The following is a 19,301-nucleotide window of genomic DNA, read 5'->3' on the forward strand; positions in this document are numbered from 1 at the left end:
TAGATAAATTCATGGAGGTTAGGTCCATCAATGGCTATTAGCCAGGATGGGTAGGAATGGCATTGCTAGCGTCTGTTTGCCAGAAGCTGGGAATGAGTGATGGGAGGGATTACTTGTTGATTACCTGTTTTGTTCATTGGTCACTGAAAAGGGCACTGGGATAGATAGACCCTTGGTCTGACCCAGCATGGTTGTTCTCATGTGAGCTTCTGAGATCATTGAATTTGTTATTAATAGAGGAGATTAAAGTATTTTTACAGGAAGTATCAGACGGGTAGCCCTGTTAGTTTGAATCTGTATAAACAATGAGAAATCCTGTGGCACGTTATAGACTAACAGATTTAGTAGAGCATAAGCTTTTGTGGACAAAGACCCACTTCGTCAGATGCATTTCTCCAATAAATCTTAGTCTATAAGGTGCCACAGGACTTCTCGTTGTTTATACAGGAAGCAGGGCTGGCTCTAGTCACCAGCAAATCAGGCAGGTGCTTGGGGTGGCACTTTGCCAGGAGCGGCATTTCAGGTAAGCAGCTGGTGCTGCCCCGGCAATGCCTAGCCTAGCCCCGCCCTGCCAATTTAAAGGGCCACGGCCCAGGAAATGCCAGGAAACGCAGCGGCTGTGTGCAGCCAGCTGGCAGCACCAATGCACCCTGAAGCTGCCCCTGTCTTCTCTCCTGCTCCTGCCCTCCCCCGGCAATGCTTAGCCCCGCCCTGCCCATTTAAAGGGGCACGGGAGATGCCGTGACTGCGCCAGTAGCACTGGCACCATGTGCGCCTGGCCCCGGAACCTGCTGGCTGACCCTGTCTCCTAGACTTGAGTCCTGCTCCTCCCCGGCAGCCCCTACCTCTGAGAGCCTCTCCACTCCAAGCCATCAGCTACCCCTCCACCTACATTGTATGGAAATCCCAGGTAAGATGCCCCCTTTCCGCTTAGGCTTGCCACATGTCCAGTATTTTCGCCTCCTGTCCAGTTAAAAAAAAAAATCAGAAAATACCAAACACCTGGCAAACCTACAAACACTCAGCCTGCTGGCCCAGCCCCCAGCCCCGACACCCTTTGAAGTCTGTTCCTAGTATATTTCTCGTTCATGTTTGTAGAAGAAGTAGAACCAAACAAGGATCCAGCACACACACACAGGCTGTGTCTAGACTGGCAAGTTTTTCCGCAAAAGCAGCTACTTTTTTTAATTAAGAGCAGAGAAATTGGTACTTATTGGATTAAACACCACAAAACACTGAGGATGGTTATTTTTATCTACAGGCTTGTGTACATTGGTGTAATATAATGGTGGTATGACTTCTAAAGCACACATTGTGTGTTCCAAAGCATGTTTGTTAATCCATGTCGTAAAAACGAGCAGCGTTCTTAGTGTGCTTTAACACCGTAATGGTTGAGCTGGCACTATGTTAAAGCACTCTAGGGAACATTACAAAGATTACTCATTACTGTATATGGTAAGCAGAGTCTTGGAAAAACTGTCTATATAAAATCCAAATTGCTAACAATATATGTATACACCCAACAAGCAGATGCCCTAGATGTAGCCCATGTCTAGACTACAGTGCTTTTCCGGAGGTATCCCAGAAAAGCAATGCTGCGTCTGAGGAACATGTGCACTTTTCTAAAAAAGCAACCAACCAACATGTTAAAATCTTGGGGCTGAGTGAGTAAATGATGGCGTTATATGCAATACCAAATAGTTCAATTGAATTATGCTAATCTCCATATCCTGTTCATTGACTGACTGATTAAATACTTCTATAGGAAATTCCAGTTTCAAAGAACCCTATGATTGTCAGGTCTTATACATTGACTCAAAGCTCATTGCATTACTACAGCAGGGATTTCACAGCCAGAAAAAGAAAAGGCAACTGATAGTCAAAGTCTAACTTAATTTAGATTATCATCACCTATGAATCTGAGAAGCGACAAAAACATTAAATATTTATGCATAAGCAAGACCAGGTGAGTACAGTAATAGTTTTTATTAGACCAGCTTCTATTGGTGAGCAACAAGCTGTCACAGAGCTCTTCTTCAGGTCTCTGAAACATAATCAGTGTCACCGCTAAATACAGCGTGGAACAGACAGTTTAGCACAAGGAATTAACACACATTTCAAGGAACCATACAAGATGAAACACTCATTAATACCCCTCTGGTCATAGGGAGGAAAAAGGAAGTGGAAGCAACAAAGGTAGGGTGGTAGTAGGTTACAGATTGTTGTAATAAACAATCAATCCAGCTTCTTTGTTCAGACCATGATTTTAAGCTCCGAGGCTCAGCTTTTGAGAGTGTTGTGCAGGTGTCACTGAAGGATGGGGACAAGTTGGTTGCAGCACCACTTGGTGCAATATTGACATTGTCCAAACAAAATCCTGTCGTTTATGACATCAGGGATGACAGTCCTTGTCATATTCCACTTAGTTAAGTGGAGGTAATGCACAGCAGGGTTTCTACGATTGTTTCCTCAAGGGTATGTCTACACAGCAGCATTATTTTGGAATAACTGACATTCAAAATAATAACATATTGCATGTCTACACAGCAAGCCCATTATTTCAAAATAACGGGCTTCTTACTCCAACTTCTGTAAACCTCATTGTATGAGTAGTAAAGGAAGACGGAGGAAGAGTGCTCTATTTCAAAATAAGTGCTATGTGGACATACCCAATTTCAAAATAAACTATTTCGATTTAAGATACAAAATTAGAGTTAGCCCTGCTGTATAGACATACCCAAAGAGGTTAGGAAGGTTATTTTCCATAACTCTGGAAGTCAAAGATTGTATTTCCTGTATCTGTCCAGGTCAGGGATGCAGAATCGATTTCAGAATTGAACAAGGAAATACACCCCCTTGTACACCTCTATATCTAGCTCAACTAAGCCCTAATCCAAGCCTCTCTTAGTAGAGAAAGTCTTTTAGGGACTGGAGCAAGCCTGTCTAGATCTGAAGGGCTTTGTACAGCCTTGAATTGATTCTTACGTTCCACAGCAAGCGCCACACCAGTAAATTGTCATATTCCCATGAATCAGAATCTTAAGTAACAGAGCTGACAATAGTCTGCCCTCTTAAATCTGGGTTTACCGGTGTCCACAGCGAGCAGAAATTTCATAATCCAGGGAAACACTCCATGGCTACGTCTAGACTGGCATGATTTTCCGGAAATGCTTTTAACGAAAAAGTTTTCCGTTAAAAGCATTTTCGGAACAGAGCATCTAGATTGGCATGACACTTTTCTGCAAAAGCACGTTTTGCAGGAAAGCGTCAGTGGCCAATCTAGACGTGCTTTTGTGCAAAAAAGCCTCGATCGCCATTTTCGCAATCGGGGCTTTTTTGCGCAAAACAAATCTGAGCTGTCTACACTGGCCCTTTTGCACAAAAGTTTTGTGCAAAAGCGACTTTTGCCTGAACAGGAGCAGCACAGTATTTCCGCAAAAAGCTCTGATTTCTTACAGTAGGAAGTCAGTGCTTTTGCAAAAATTCAAGCGGCCAGTAAAGACAGCTGGCAAGTTTATCCGGAAAAGTGGCTGATTTTCCGGAAAAAATGGCCAGTCTAGACACAGCCCATAGGTTTATCTCCTTCCTCAAGACATTCTATGGCCATGTCTCTAGGACCAGCCTATTTCACAAGTCACTCTATGTGGTCCTGGTCTCAGCTCCATAAAGTTCAACAGCCAGCAGATACCTGCTCAACTCTGACAAATCCTCTCAAGCCATCCTTCTATTTGAGCAAACATCATTTCCCCAAAGTGAGCACTTAGCTCCTGGAACCTGAAGTCACCTGCCTTTCTCCTCCTGTTCCTTTCTCTGTGCTAGTCTTGTACCTGGTTACCACCTCCTTTCCCCCTGCTTGTTTTCCTTTTATCTTGGACATGCTCCCTAGTCAGCTGGAACTTTTTTTACCCCCTGCAAGCCTGACCTTCAACCTCTCTCCTGCTCCCCTTCACCCTCCTTTCCTGCTGGTGACCACCAAAGTTAACTCCACTTTCTTTACCTGCTCCTAGCTTAATGGTCCCAATAATAAAAGCCACCTGCCACATCTCGGGCTACAGTCATGGGGCCAAATGCCAGCTGCCAGCCTTAGCTGCAGCTAATAGCTATGGGAGGCGTGGCAATTCCAAGTCTGAGCATATTTTAAACTTGAAATGGCAGCACTTGGGACTCAAATCCTCAGCACTGGCCCTAGGAAGTGTCAGACAAGTTCAGTGCTTCCCTCTAGGCCATGGCTTTAAGTACCTGAGATGCCCTGTGTGACGTAGTGGGGGTACCTGGCTGGTTTCTATGCTGCTGGCTCTGGGGTAACCCCCACTGGCTGCGGTGGGTACCACGACCCAGCAAAACAGGATGAGTCACTATGCAAACCAGTATGGCCAGACACCCCCCATGGAGAGGAACAAAGGAAGGTGGAATGCTGCCCTGGCTGGGGGGCAGGGCTGGAAGAGAGTTAGTTAGTTGCTGGCTGGGAGCATGGAGGAGACAGCCTAGGGAAAGGGGCTGGAGTTTAGGGGCCCAGTCTCCCCCATCTCAAGGGGGCCTGAGGCATCCTAGCCCAGCTCTGTGACCAGACTACATCTGTGCTGTGCTGTAACCTGGAGAGGCAATAAACTTCCTCTATTCCACCGGCTGGTGCAGTCTGTTTGTGCCATTTCGGGGTGCAGGAGATGGGGGACCCTCAATGCGCCGTCACACCCTGCAACAGAAGCCCCCAATCCATGCACCCCTCAGTTAGCACCCAGTCATGCAGAAAGGGCAGCCTGAATGATTTTGGAGGCTGGGGTGCCAAGAGATTCCCACTTCTGAGCAGTAGCTCTGTCATAAGTTCACACCACCTCCCTCCACTGTGGGACCAGGACTTTATGTAAATAATCGCATTACCCCATGTATAACCAGCTCTGCCCAAAGCCTGCTGAAGTGAGAATCTTTTCATAGTAGCAAAGACCCAGTCTAAATTCTAGCTGCAAAGTGCATTCTGTGCTGCACTATTATTGTAACAGGAGGATCTCACATTACTTAGTGAATAATCAACATCTCCTGCAGCACTTAACTTTTTCTAAGAGGCCTCCCACCCAATTAGTTTACAAGGGCTGCAAATACCACATACTATGGTTTCAAAAGGAAAGCACTTCAGAAGTGCACAGAACACAGGACTAGCTCCTCCATGGTTACAAGACTGCAGTAAAGTGGAACAATTTTCAGTATGTGTGATTGGAGAATATCTGAATCCATACTGTAAGACTGTCCCATATAATGAGGAAAAGTTCAGGTGCTTTGTTGTTCTTTGGTTCCACTCTTTGTTTCTGTGGTGAAATCACCAATGCAATATTACAGTCTTTTTAAAAGAAGAAAACTAAAACAAATGGTAATGGGGGTTGAAAATAGGAATTCCAGTCCCAGTTACCACTGGGAAGATGCCAGCATTTGTTGCTCGGTTTCATCCTACTATTTCTACAACAATTGCGAGTGGATCAGTATATGATTTTGGAGAAAAGATGCAACAGCAACCCAAATTCAACTTGAGTACTCACGTTAAAATCTGGAAGGCAGGTGATAGATTTCCTTTCTGAGTATTAGATAAATATGGAATGGAAAAGCCAATTTCTGTTTCCATGGCTGTGGAAAGAGTCAAATTCTCCTGTGTGCCTGATATTGTACCAAAAGCTGCCCAGGCCCTCTAGTAAAGCCTTCCCTCCCTTACTTTATTAACCTTCCTGGTGGGTTCCAAAAAGCTCCCTTGCTAGTTTTCAATCAGAGGTGCACAGACCACTCAGTCCACCTGATTCCTTCTTTGGGGAGGCAAACTGAGGCCCTCAGCATCCCTAAACCAGTCTGGGGAAGTCTTCTGATGGGGATATCTGGGCCAAACCTGCCTACTCCCTTGTGCACGCATTCCCCACTCACAACACTGCCCCCTTTCTAGCAGCCAGCTCTCCATTCACAGCAAGTGTTGTGCACAAGTCTCACAGCTTCCCCATTTCCTCCCCCTCCTGTTGCTAGAGACCAAGGGAATACTGGGAAATGTAATCCTTTCCCTGCTCTCTAGGCAGGGAGCTGGCCAAAGTACTACAGCTCCCAGGGTATCTTGGGCTCTCCGCTACCACCCCATCATGCTCTGCAGGCTCCTACTACACAGCGGGGAGGAAGCAAGAGATATGGGCCCCTTCTGAGATGGGCCTGGTGCCACAGAAGAATTGGCACTATGGTTACTACTGATTATAAGACAGCCTCAGTGTTACTGCAAGTCAGAAATACTCCTGTCCTACTGTCAAGGGGCAGCCTATCCTCAGAGCCCCTCGAGGCACATCCCCTTCCCCAAGGGTAATACAGTCTAGTAGCCAGTGTATACACAAGCCCCTTTACTAGGGGTAATAGGGCCTAGAGGCCCAGTCCAGAGGCCTGTTGAAAAACATCACCCCCATGAGTTAGCTATAGAGGGGATGGGGGAGCCAGGCCCTCCTACACCACCAGGTCCCAGCCCCAGATCCTGATGGCAGTGGCATGATCCACTGCCTGCTCAGCTGGGAATCCTGCCACAACACACTAAGCACCCAGAGAACAATTTCCCACCCTGGGTTACTTCCTACCATCCTCTGGTAGCTGCATTCTTTGTGCTCTCATTCCAGTTCTGGGCCTCCTCTCAGTCCGGTGGTCTTGCTTCGCTCCTTCCTCCATCTCTAGCACTGTCCCTGAGCTTCCTTCCTTTCAGTAGTCCAACCTGACTGAACTGCTCCAGAGGCTTTTATAGTCTCAGAGGGAGCATGCCCAGCAGGGCTGTGGGGGCAGGGCTTTCTCAGCCAGCTGGGCCAAGGTCTTTCCCTTAGCTTCAGTGCAGGGCTGAAGTGCAGGGTTGCACCTACTGTGAGGCCATTCCACCAGTGCTGCTGATTCTCCAATCCCTACCAACAGTATAAAAACTGGAGTAACTGAGTTATATTTGAGCAAAAACAGTACCCTTATGAATTAATCAGCAAGTGAATACAACCAGCCACATTTAGCCTGGTGTGAGGTATGAGTAGGCACACTGGCTCAATGGCAGTTGCTCTTTCTTACCCCTGAGCTGAATTTGATCCATTAGGTTTAGAGTGCTGATATTTTAAAAGGAAATGGTGGCATTTACATATATCATTTTCACAATTATGAGGTATATAGTCCCTATTTTGGAAACTATTTTCTAAACTCTACTCAGCTGAGGATTTCAACTAAAATGTTCTGTAGGGAAGAATGCGGAGTTACAATTTTCAATTGTATTTGCTAGCAAAGTTATAATTAAATTCTGCCTTACATAGAATCTGTTTGATTAATCAGAAATATTCTGTGGTATATACCTTGGACTATGTCTGGCTTCCAAGGTTAACACCTCTTCTCCCCAACCACATTCCCTACCTTAGCCCCAGCTGTTTACATGTACCCAGCCTACACCATTACAACACTACATTCTCTCTCTGTCCAGGAAAGCAAGCTGGACAGACCAACTGCAGCCAGGGTAAATAACTCATACCAAGGCTGTTAGTACAGTTCTCTCTCTAATGCAGCTTTCACTTCATTGCACTTGATGTGCTTGGCTATGTCAGTCTTCAATGGCTTCAAATTTAAACCTTACATTTGGTTCTTAGGTCAAAGTCTCCAAGCTACACAGGTGTGCCTAGAGTTAAACACTCTTAGGCTGCATCTAGACTGGCATGATTTTGCGCAAAAGCGGCCGCCTGTCTATGCTGGCCACGAATATTTGCGCAAGAACACTGACTTTGTAATGTACAAAATCAGTGGTTCTTGCGCAAATACTCTGATGCTCTCGCTCAGGGATAAGCCCTCTTGCGCAAGTATTCTTGCGCAAGAAGGCCAGTGTAGACAGCAATGTTAATTTATTGTGCAAGAAAGCCCGATGGCTAAAATGGCCATCGGAGCTTTCTTGCACAAGAGTGTGTCTACACTGGCATGGATGCTTTTGCGCAAAAGCAAATCTTTTGCGCAACGGCACATGCCAGTATAGACGCTCTCTTGCACAAATACTTTTAATGGAAAAACGTTTCCGTTAAAAGTATTTGCGCAAAATCATGCCAGTCTAGACGCAGCCTTACTGTTTGTGGCTTTCACTGAACCTGAAGATTTTCTCATAGTTTCTCTTGTTCTGCTTTGTAAAGATTCCACCACAACACACATACTGATGTGACTGTAGATAGATGTCTCAGAGGAGTAGCTGTGTCAAGTCTGTAACTTTAAAAACAAATAGTCCTGTGGCCCTTTAGGGCATGTCTATACTAGGAAATTATTTCAAAATAACTTATTTTGAAATAATAACTCTTGAAATAACTATTTTGAATTAGCATGTCCACAGTATAAGGAGGCCTTAAAATTAGTCCAATACAGGCTCCCTTAATGTGGACATGCTACTTCAACTTAGAGCCCCAGGAAGCACTAGGGAGCAATTACTTTGAATGACTCTGGGGAGTTATTTCAAAATAGCAGCAGTGGAGTATCCACACTATCACTATTTTGAAATAACTATTTCTAAATAAGCGTTATTCCTCGTGGAAAACAGGGAGTTATTATATCGAAATGATCAATCCCTAATTTTGAAATAACGGGCTTGGCAGTGTGGATGCTCCTCTTATTTTAAAATAAGGGGAGTTTATTTTGAAATAAGGGCTTTTATATCTATAGTACTGTGGCACCTTAGAGACTAACAATATACAAGAAAATATATATACTTTGTTGGTCTCTAAGAGTATGTCCACACTATACACTTATTTTAAAATAAGCTACAGTAAAACTCCATTGGTCCGGCATCCAAAGCTCCGGCATTCCTGATGGTCTGGCACCATTGGGAACCCGAAAGTGCTCCGGGCAGCCGGACAATTGGAGCTGCTCTGCACCCGGATTCCCCGATTCAGCCGCTGCTGAAACTGACCAGCAGCTGAATGGGAAAGTCGGGGGCAGAGCAGCTGGGGTACTGCCGGGTTGGTCCTGTAGCGCTGTCCCTCGGGGCTGCGGGACCAACTCGGCAGCACCCCAGCTGCTCTGCCCCCGGCTTCCCCATTCAGCCACTTCTGAAACTGACCAGCAGCGGCTGAATCGGGGATGCCTGGGGAAGAGCCGGACTATCGGAAGGGGGGGCTATGAGGGGTCTGGGATGGCATCCCCTTACCCCCCCAGACCCCTCATAGCCCCCCTTCCGATCGTCCGGCATATGTGATAATCCAGCACCCCTTGGGTCCTAAAGGTGCCGTATTATCGGAAGTTTACTTGTATTTCAAAATAACTCTGGAAATAACTATTTTCAAAATAGCGTGTCCACACTATAAATACCCATCGAAATAGCACATCCACATTGGTGCTTGAATCGCATTTAAGGCCCCCCCAAAAGCACTCTGGGCAGGGCATCAGGACAGCATTCACTTCTGTAGCTGGTGTCTGAGGCTGAGGCTTATGCTTAAAGGGGCTCCCCTCTGCAGCCATATCTCAGACGCTTCACCTTTGCCTACCTCATCAAGGAAGAGCAAACTCTTTTCACTGTGTGCTCTGGCTGCCCTTGCAGACACCACAGCACTTCTGCCATGGAACCGGACCTGCTGCAAAGCATTCACCAGCTCTTAGGCCTCATGCTGCACCTCTTGGCACAGTTAATGCAGGCTTCCCATGTGGCACTGCAGGACCAGCAGCTCATTCTGGGGCACCTCCTCACCCCACTCCACAAGCCTGTCATGCGCCACAGCCCCTCCACTCTCCCCTGCACATTGTGCACCATGTCTAGCACTGGGACACCAGTTCCGACTGACGGGACTGGTTCATCATGGAATGGTGGGATGACCAGCAGTGGCTCCAGAACTTCCACATGCAGAAGGACACCTTCCTGGAGCTGTGTGAGTGGCTCGCTCCGCCCTCAGACAATGGGACACACACATGTGACCCCACCATCCCTCTCTAGAAGCATGTTGTCATTGCTATTTGGAAACTCACCACACCAGACAGCTACCGCTCCGTCGGGAACCAGTTCCGTGTGGAGAGATCGACCATCGGGGCCATGCTCATGCAGGTGTGACTCTACTACGATTGTCCCAGGAGGGTGGTGAAAAACTGGAATGGGGCTCCCTAGGGAAGCGGGGGTTGACTCCCCCTCCTGCAGGTTTTTCCGTCCCACCCGTCACAGAGATGAGGTAGTTGGGGTTGATCCTGCTATGGGAAGGGGTTTGGGTTCAGGGACCTCCCAAGGGCTCTGGCAACTCTGTGATTCTGTTTTTATCCTTCTACAGATGGTGGGGACTATCAACACCATCCTGCTGTGCAGAGTGATCATCCTGGATGATGTGGACCCCATCATCGCCGGCTTTGCTTCCATGGGCGTCCCCAACTGCACTGGGGGGCCATTGATGGCTGTCTGTGTCTTTCATCCCCCACCCCTCCCTTCCCACCCTCCTCCTCCTTCCCTTCCCTGAAGATAAAATAAACCAGGGTTTTGGTTTGAAACAATAAATTGTCTTTTTTTAAAATGTGGAGTAAATATAACTGGGGAGAGACTGGGGAAAGAAGCTGCCAGGGGGAGGAGGGGCTCAGGGATGGGAATGGAACTGGTGCTTCCCTTGGGTGGTCCCTTTTCCTCGTGTGTGGCCTCGATGGCCCCAGGAGGGTTAGAGGGACAAGCCAGAGGGGTAGGGGCACAGTGGGTGTGGGGAGGGACTTGGGACAGAGTAGATATAGGGGGGACATGGGAAGGAGTGGATGTGGGGGGAGGGCGGTTGCTGGTCCACTCAATTGCAGAAACTAGGCGGTCAACAGTGTAGGAGTGGGATTTTATATTTATAGTTCAGGTTTAATAATGTAGTAATGTATGACTTAATTTCAGCCAGCCAGCCACCCTTTTTTGTGACCCTCTGGGGCACTGGTAGAAACGCATCTGACAGACTGCCAGTGACTGTACTGAGGTTCAGGCAGGGACAGACCATTAGGCCCTTTAGTTAAATATACATTTCTTTGTTTTAAGGTTTAGTGAGAGACAGGATCTTGTATTGTGTCTATGTTAATAAGATTAGAGGAATGTTGAAGGCCCGGGCCACAATGTGAACTGTTTTGATTACAAGATTTAGTAAGGTTTAATTTACAATGCTTTTTTATTGCTCAGTATAAAACACTGCTGTTTGTATACCTTTGAAGATCTCTGTAAAAGACTGTTTGTGTGAATGAGGAATGTATGCATCAGAAAAAGATAAGGTGTGAAGGCCATTGTTAAAACCAGATGCTCAAGAGAGGAGGGGGTGAAGAAATTTAAGAGACTTATCGACGCCAGAGAACCATCAACGCGCATCCATGATTAAGGAAGGGCAGACTGACAACCCTAAGGTGGAGACTGGCACCCCTAAGACAATTGATTAACTCAATCCAGGACAGGAGGACCCTCTCAGAAGTGTTGTGGAATGTTAACGTAACCAGTCACAAACTAACACAGCACAATCCATAGACTTCAACAGAGAAAAAGGACTATAAGAACAAGGTGCTTTGCCATGGGACTTGGGGTTCGTCTTGCCCTCAACTCCAGGAGCATTCAGATTGCGATCGACAAAGCCCGGCTCCTCTCCGCGATCAATCTGTCTGGCCATTAGATTGATCCAGACTCTGGAGTGGTAACTATAACATTGACTGGCGGAACTGTGTACATGGTGTATGTATGTGTGGGTGACTGAAAAGCATATGCTAATTGTTGAATTCTCAATACATGTGGCATGCTTCTTTCTCCCCTATAAAAGATCTCATGTGCTTTATATGATGACCTCCTGGCTGACCTCATCTACCTCCTCCACTTTGTTCTTGTCCTCCTTGAGCACAGCCCCTCCTTTCAGGAAGCTCACGCTGAGTGTCTGCAGGCAGTAGTCCACAACAGGAGGGTGGGGAGATGAGAAGGGACCAATCCTCCTCCCAGGATGCAGTGCAGCTGCTCAAAGTAGCAGCACAACTAGGGTGCCACCCCTGAGCAGGAACTCCATTCCCTGGCCTTCATGTAGGCCTACCTGAGTTCTTTAATTTTCATGCACACTTGCTCCTGGGTGCACATGGGGCCCTTCTGGCTCAGGCTGGCAGCCGTCCAGTTGTACACATTGGCATTCCTGTGTCCGGTGTGAAGATCCTGCAGGTTAGCCTCCTCTTCCCAGACCTCAATGAGATCCAGGATCTCTATACCATACCAGGAAGGGGCCCTCTTCTTCCACCCCTGGGCAGGGGCTTGGGAATTGGCTGCCAGCTCACTAGCAGCCCTGGGGGGTTTGGTGGGAGCCCTGGGGTCAATCATTGCTGAAGAAATGGGGCCTGCAGTGTGGCACAGGACTGTCACGGCCTGCATTGTACAACGAGCTGTTTCCTCTGTGGCTGCAGCGTTAAACCCTGCAGGGGGAGGGAAACTATAGAGTTTTGAGGGGTATGACCAGAGTGGCCACCAGGGCAGCTGTGAGAAGCCCTGGGCTACGTCTACACTGGCCCCTCTTCCGGAAGGGGCATGTAAATTTCACGAGTCGTCGTAGGGAAATCCGCGGGGGATTTAAATATCCCCCGCGGCATTTAAATAAAAATGTCCGCCGCTTTTTTCCGGCTTTTAAAAAAGCCGGAAAAGAGCGTCTAGACTGGCCCCGATCCTCCGGAAAAAGTGCCCTTTTCCGGAGGCTCTTATTCTTACTTCAAAGTAAGAATAAGAGCCTCCGGAAAAGGGCACTTTTTCCGGAGGATCGGGGCCAGTCTAGACGCTCTTTTCCGGCTTTTTTAAAAGCCGGAAAAAAGCGGCGGACATTTTTATTTAAATGCCGCGGGGGATATTTAAATCCCCCGCGGATTTCCCTACGACGACTCGTGAAATTTACATGCCCCTTCCGGAAGAGGGGCCAGTGTAGACGTAGTCCTGGAGGCCAATTGTTTTGAAATAAGCACAACTGCACCATCCACACACCCCTATTTCAGAACAGCTATTTCTAAATAGGCATTATTCCCTGTGAAATGGAGATTTATTATTCTGGAATGAGAAGCCTGTTATTTTGAAATAATTTAGAAATAGCAAGCTTGCTGTGTGGATGCTCACCTTGTTATTTCTAAATAACACTATAGTGTGGACATGACCTACGTGCCACTAGACTGTAGATAGAGATCGGGGTAGAAAACCCAGGCCTTCAGACCTGAGATCTTCAGTTTAGAAGTTATCTTAGTTTTATTGTAAAGAGGCCACAAATAGCACTGAAGTGTCAAGTCTTCTCTAATAACTTCTTAACCTCATGTAAGTACTCTATTTTGAATAATTATATGACACATCAGATTTTATAGTTCAGAAATGAAAAATATATACAGAGAAACACTATGTCATCAAACAGCCTAATGTGAATAGAAATTAATCATAACCAGTGGAAGTGAAGAACTGAAAAACCTGCTACAATATCATAAACATTTTTTTAATTATAACCTATAATTATGCTCATATAAATAAGCACAGGTTATCTGGCAGTCACTATTGATTGTACATTTATCCCACAAACTTCTTTTGCTTTCTTCCATGCCACCTCATGCATAAAACACCAGGCACAAACTATTAGTGTTAGTCATTTGTTTATGATACAGGTTGGACCTCCCTGATCCAGCAACCTCGGGACCTGAGCTGTTCTGGACCAGGGAGTTTGCTGGATCAGCAGAGGTCAGTGCTCCCCTGCTGGCTGCCCCACTCCCAGGCTCCTCTCATTGGGGATCCCTATCCTGCTGCTGGCTCCCCTAACACTGGCCCAGCACGGCTCCCCACCCTGCTGCCCCAAGGTCTCCTGGGGTTCTCAGTGGGGACTGCTTAGGCGCTGCCAGTCCTGCTATCGCAGGGTGTTCCTGTTCCCTGGAGTTCCTGGCTGGGGCCACCCAGTGCCACTGAACCTACTGCTGCTGGGGGTTCCACTGTTGGGGCACCTGGCTGCCCTGCCCCACTACTAGGGCTGGCCCCTGCTGCTACTGGGGATTCCGAACTCCACCAGCCCTGCTTCAGCCAGGGAGGATTCCCCGGCAGTGGCTGCCCGGGTCACTCCAGCCCCACTGCCAGTGGGAATTTGCTGGGATTCCTGGCCAGGGCTGCCTACAGTCAGGCAGCCCCGCTGCAGCCAGGGGTTCCCCAGCTGAAGCTGGGACTCCCCGGTCACCTGGCCCTGCTAACAGCAGGGGTTCCCTAGCTGCAGTGGGAGCTCCCTGGCTGCTGGCTGGCCCCACTAACACTGGGGATTCCCAGCCACGCTGGAAGCTCCCCAAATTCCTTCTGTCCCTGCTGATGCCAGGGTTCCCCAGCCAGGGCAGGGGCTCCCCAGATGCTACCTGGCCCAGCTGAGGTTCCCCAGGTCTGCATTGCTCCTGCTTCCTCCAGGACTCTTTGGTACAGCAACATCCATGGCCTTGCCGGACCAGAGAGTCCCAGATTTGGGAAGTTCAACCTGTACTAGTTCTTTTGAGAAAAACAAGTAGTGATGGGCCATATCCTAAGAGTTCATGGTCTAAGGAGACAATGGAATTAAAGAGGAGCAAGAAACAGTTTTTTTTTCTTTTAAATAGCTGAGCAGCTTTTAGCAGATGGTAAATTAATTCTGCATTTCCTCTTATGTGACCATTTCCACTTGGGAGCCCTAAAAAGAGTACCAAGAGATCATTAGGTAATTGATATCCAACAATTTGTGATATTTCATTACCAATTGCATCCCAATACTCTCTAGACACATCCACTATACATGCCTAAAATCTCTCTTTCATCACAATTTCTCCAAAATTTAGCCCCATTCATTCAATCTAAATAACCCCAACTATACATACAATATGATAGGGGCTAATTTAGCTACAACTAATCAGGAAAGAGATCTTGGAGTTATCGTAGGTAGTTCTCTGAAAACGTCCACGCAGTGTGCAGCAGGAGTCAAAAAAGCCAATAGGATGCTAGGAATTATTAAAAAGGGGATAGAAAATAAGATCAAGAATATCTTACTGCCGCTATATAAAATGATAGTACGCCCACATTTTGAATACTGTGTACAGATGTGGTCTCTTCACCTCAAAAAAGATATTTTGGCATTAGAAAAGGTTCAGAAAAGAGCAACTAAAATGATTTGAGGTTTGGAACGGGTCCCATATGAGGAGAGGCTAAAGAGACTGGGACTTTTCAGTTTAGAAAAGGGGAGACTGAGGGGGGATATGATAGAGGGATATACAATCATGAGTGGTGTGGAGAAGGTGAATAAAGAAAAGTTATTCACTTGTTCCCATAATATAAGAACTAGAGGACACCAAATGAAGTTAGTGGGTAGCAGGTTTAAAACTAATAAAAGAGGGTATGTCTACTCTACCCCGCTAGTTCGAACTAGTGGGGTAATGTATGCATACCGCACTTGCTAATGAAGCCCGGGATTTGAATTTCCCGGGCTTCATTAGCATAAGCGGGGAGCCGCCATTTTTAAATCCCCGCTGCTTCGAACCCCGTGCAGCGCGGCTACACGGGGCTCGAACTAGGTAGTTCGGACTAGGTTCCTATTCCGAACTACCGTTACTCCTCGTGAAACGAGGTGTACCGGTAGTTCGGAATAGGAACGTAGTCCGAACTACCTAGTTCGAGCCCCGTGTAGCCGCGCTGCACGGGGTTCGAAGCAGCGGGGATTTAAAAATGGCGGCTCCCCGCTTATGCTAATGAAGCCCGGGAAATTCAAATCCCGGGCTTCATTAGCAAGTGCGGTATGCATACATTACCCTCCTAGTTCGAACTAGGAGGGTAGTGTAGACATACCCAGAAAGTTCTTCTTCACACAGCGCACAGTCAACCTGTCGTATTCCTTGCCAGAGGAGGCTGTGAAGGCTAGGACTATAACAGAGTTTAAAAAAGAGCTAGATAAATTCATGGAGGTTAGGTCCATAAAAGGCTATTAGCCAGGGGGTAAGGAATGGTACCCTTGGCCTCTTTGTCAAAGGCTGGAGAAGGATGGCAGAAGACAAATTGCTTGATCATTGTCTTTGGTCCACCCCTTCTGGGGTACCTGGTACTGGCCACTGTCGGAAGACAGGATACTGGTCTAGATGGACCTTTGGTCTGACCCAATATGGCCATTCTTATGTTCTTATCTATATTTTAACCAGACTATTGTGGGTACCATTGGCGGGACTCGACAAATCAGTGTATCTACTCGCCCATAGCGAGTAGATTTCAGGCGGTCACCCCGTTCACCAGTGGCACGCACATGCGCAATGCGGGTCTGGCGCATGCGCAGTGCGGGGCTGGCGAGTAGATTTCACTGCGGTTTGTCAAGCCCTGACCATTGGTATAGTAATCTTAAAAAAATGCTTTTATAGTGCTACAGATTGAGGTTGCTAGTCCTATTTTTCACATGAAACTCCATTCATCTGGCATAATCTGTTGAGTTACAGTCTTTCCCCAATGTTTTATATATGGAACCTTTTTACCAGGAAAGTTTTCTTCAAAGATTTATGTTAATTTGTTATTTTTGTGTCCTAACTGATCATGAATAATCATTTCTGTTAAAGTTAAGAAACATAATGTCTGAAAATATTGGGACCAAGAAAGAGTGTGTCACAAACTTAGTTTTGATCTCTACAAAAGTTAGAAAAATTCTTTACAGAATTATTGGCCAATTGTATATATTCTATGGCTCTCACAACCTTTGAAGCTTTCTAGTTTGCAATTTGAATTAAAATCTGAATTATATCCAATGGATGTCATTGGTGAGGGGAAAAAACTAACTCATCTCTAATTCTATTCTAAACCTAAAGGAGGTATATATATTTCCTGAGGACAAGATTTTTTGTTGTTGTTGATCCACAGTATTTTAGCAATGTTTACACTGCTGCAATTTTGTTGTTTAATAAAGATCCAGTACTTGGCTGCTAGAGCACCCATAGAAGAGCACCTCCAGTCTACTGCTACTTTGAGCTGGCCAGATTGATACTACCCTAGAATACTTGGAACACTTACTCCTCCACCCTGTTTAATAAGTCTATACAAAGTATCTGCACTCTTGTTCTTTTTGTATGCCATATAGATTCAAACATCATCTGTATTCTCACTAGTGCTTTATCTGCCACTCTCAGAGCAAGAGCACCATGTTCACTTGACTCTGATTTCTAGAACCTACAAATTCTATACTTTCCAGCACTCCAGATCTTTTTTCCATTTGCTGAAGTGTGATTTATGAAATTGTCTTATGTATACACGTGTGCATAACTCAAAAATAACTCATGTAATCTATCAATTTTAATGTCACAATCTGCTGGATCTATATATGGATATGTCTACACTACCACCCTAGTTCGAACTAGGGTGGTAATGTAGGCAACCGGAGTTGCAAATGAAGCCTGGGATTTGAAACGAGGAGTAATGGTAGTTTGGACTAGGGAGCCTAGTCCGAACTACCTAGTCCGTGCCGCATGTAGCCGCGCGGCATGGAGTCCGCACTAGCGGACATTTAAAAATGTCGGCGCCCGGCGAGATGCAAATGAAGCCCGGGAAATTTCAAATCCCGGGCTTCATTTGCAACTCCGGTTGCCTACATTACCACCCTAGTTCAAACTAGGGTGGTAGTGTAGACATGCCCTATCTTATTTTGATGTATGTATCACTCTTGTATGTAAAGTTAGAAATATGGAGTATGTAATGGTGAATGGTTTTAAATGTGCAAATGAAAGCCATCAAGACCAAGGGATGGATAGTATCCCATTATTTTTACAGATTCTGTTGTTCTCTCGCTTACCTTCAATGGAAAATTACCCAGTTAAACTGGTATCCTACCAGCTGAGATGATCACATACTGGCTACGTCTACACTGCAGAGTTTTTGCGCAAAAACGGCTGTTTTTGTGCAAAAACTCATGGCACATCCACACTACAAGTGTGTTTTTGCGCAAGAAAAAGTACAGTAGATCATCAGAAGACAGGGCTTTTTGTGCAAGAGTTATTCCTCTTTCTAAAAGGAATAAGCCTTTTTGTGCAAGAGCTCTTGTGCAAGACTTCTTGTGCAAGAAACCCCTATCGGAAAAAGCACAGGTGCTCTGATGGCCATTCATAGAATGGCCATCAGAGCTTTCTTGCGCAAGAGCATCCATGGCAGTGTGGACGCTCTCTTGCGCAAAAGCACATGGCAGTGTGGACGCGCTCTTGCACAAGAACTTTTGCGGAAGATCTCATCTGCAAAAAGTTCTTGCGCAAGAAGCTTGCAGTGTAGACATAGCCTCTGAGACCAACCACATAAAGGACAAACAAGGTTGTTCTCAAGTCTTAAGTTGATCACCCAGTCATTAAGGTGTTAGAGCACTGGAAACACCCTTGATGGCTTTCATTTGCACATTTAAAACCATGCACCATTTCATACTCCATATTTCTAACTTTACATACATTTTGTTGCTTTCCACTGGACTCCCTCCAATTTGTCCACATCTTTTCTGTAATAGGGGGCCAAAACTAGACGCAATATCCGAGATTTGGCCTCACCAAGAGTCATGGCGGGCTGGACACAAATATTAGACAGACCAGATCCGGTCCACAGGTCATATTTTGCCCACCCCTGCCTTAAACTCAGAGCTCTTCTCCAGAATGTCTGCTTTGATTGCCATTTGATTTTCTTCTGCACTTACACTTCTGCCTAATTTGGCTCTCATGAATTCACTTGGCATTTGAGAGATTTCTCCATGCTGTGAACAAGAAAATTTTTTATTGGTGAGTTATCTTTTTAAATTTTCAGAATTTCTTGGAGAATCCATCCTCTGCAACTGTGTGCTCTGTTTCTGTGTTGAGTTTAATAGGTTTGGGGATGTGGGTGCTGATGAAGGCAAATTGCTTTGCTATTCCCTAAAAGCTCAGGCTTCAGATTACTATGTTATTTTGGCCCCTGATGGGTCTCCTCTCCAAATCTATTTTTCAATGCAGTCTATGAGAAATTGCCAAAATTATACCACTAGGTAGATAACCAATAAGGATTTACTGTATATCTTATGAAATAAATTAAACAACTGAAAATAATCTGGCTGTGCAAATATCTGATTAATATTGTTATTGTTTCCCCCCTAATTTCTTACTTTTATTTTACAGAGTATCCCATCTCAGACAATGGCTAGCACCAGATGTTTCAGAGGAAGGCAAAGTAGTGCCACACTTGGAAGATGTGGAATAATCTATCCTTTATCCTAACCCTTAACTCAAAAAATGATTTAAACCCTGAAGCGGGAAGTTTCATATCCTTTCCAAAAATGTCTTGACATTAACTAATATAACTCTGAATATTCTTATTACCCATATAAATGTCCAATCCCTCTTTGACGCTT

The sequence above is a fragment of the Pelodiscus sinensis genome, chromosome 3, assembly GCF_052426305.1.
Source record: "Pelodiscus sinensis isolate ZL-2025 chromosome 3, ASM5242630v1, whole genome shotgun sequence".
Taxonomy (NCBI): domain Eukaryota; kingdom Metazoa; phylum Chordata; order Testudines; family Trionychidae; genus Pelodiscus; species Pelodiscus sinensis.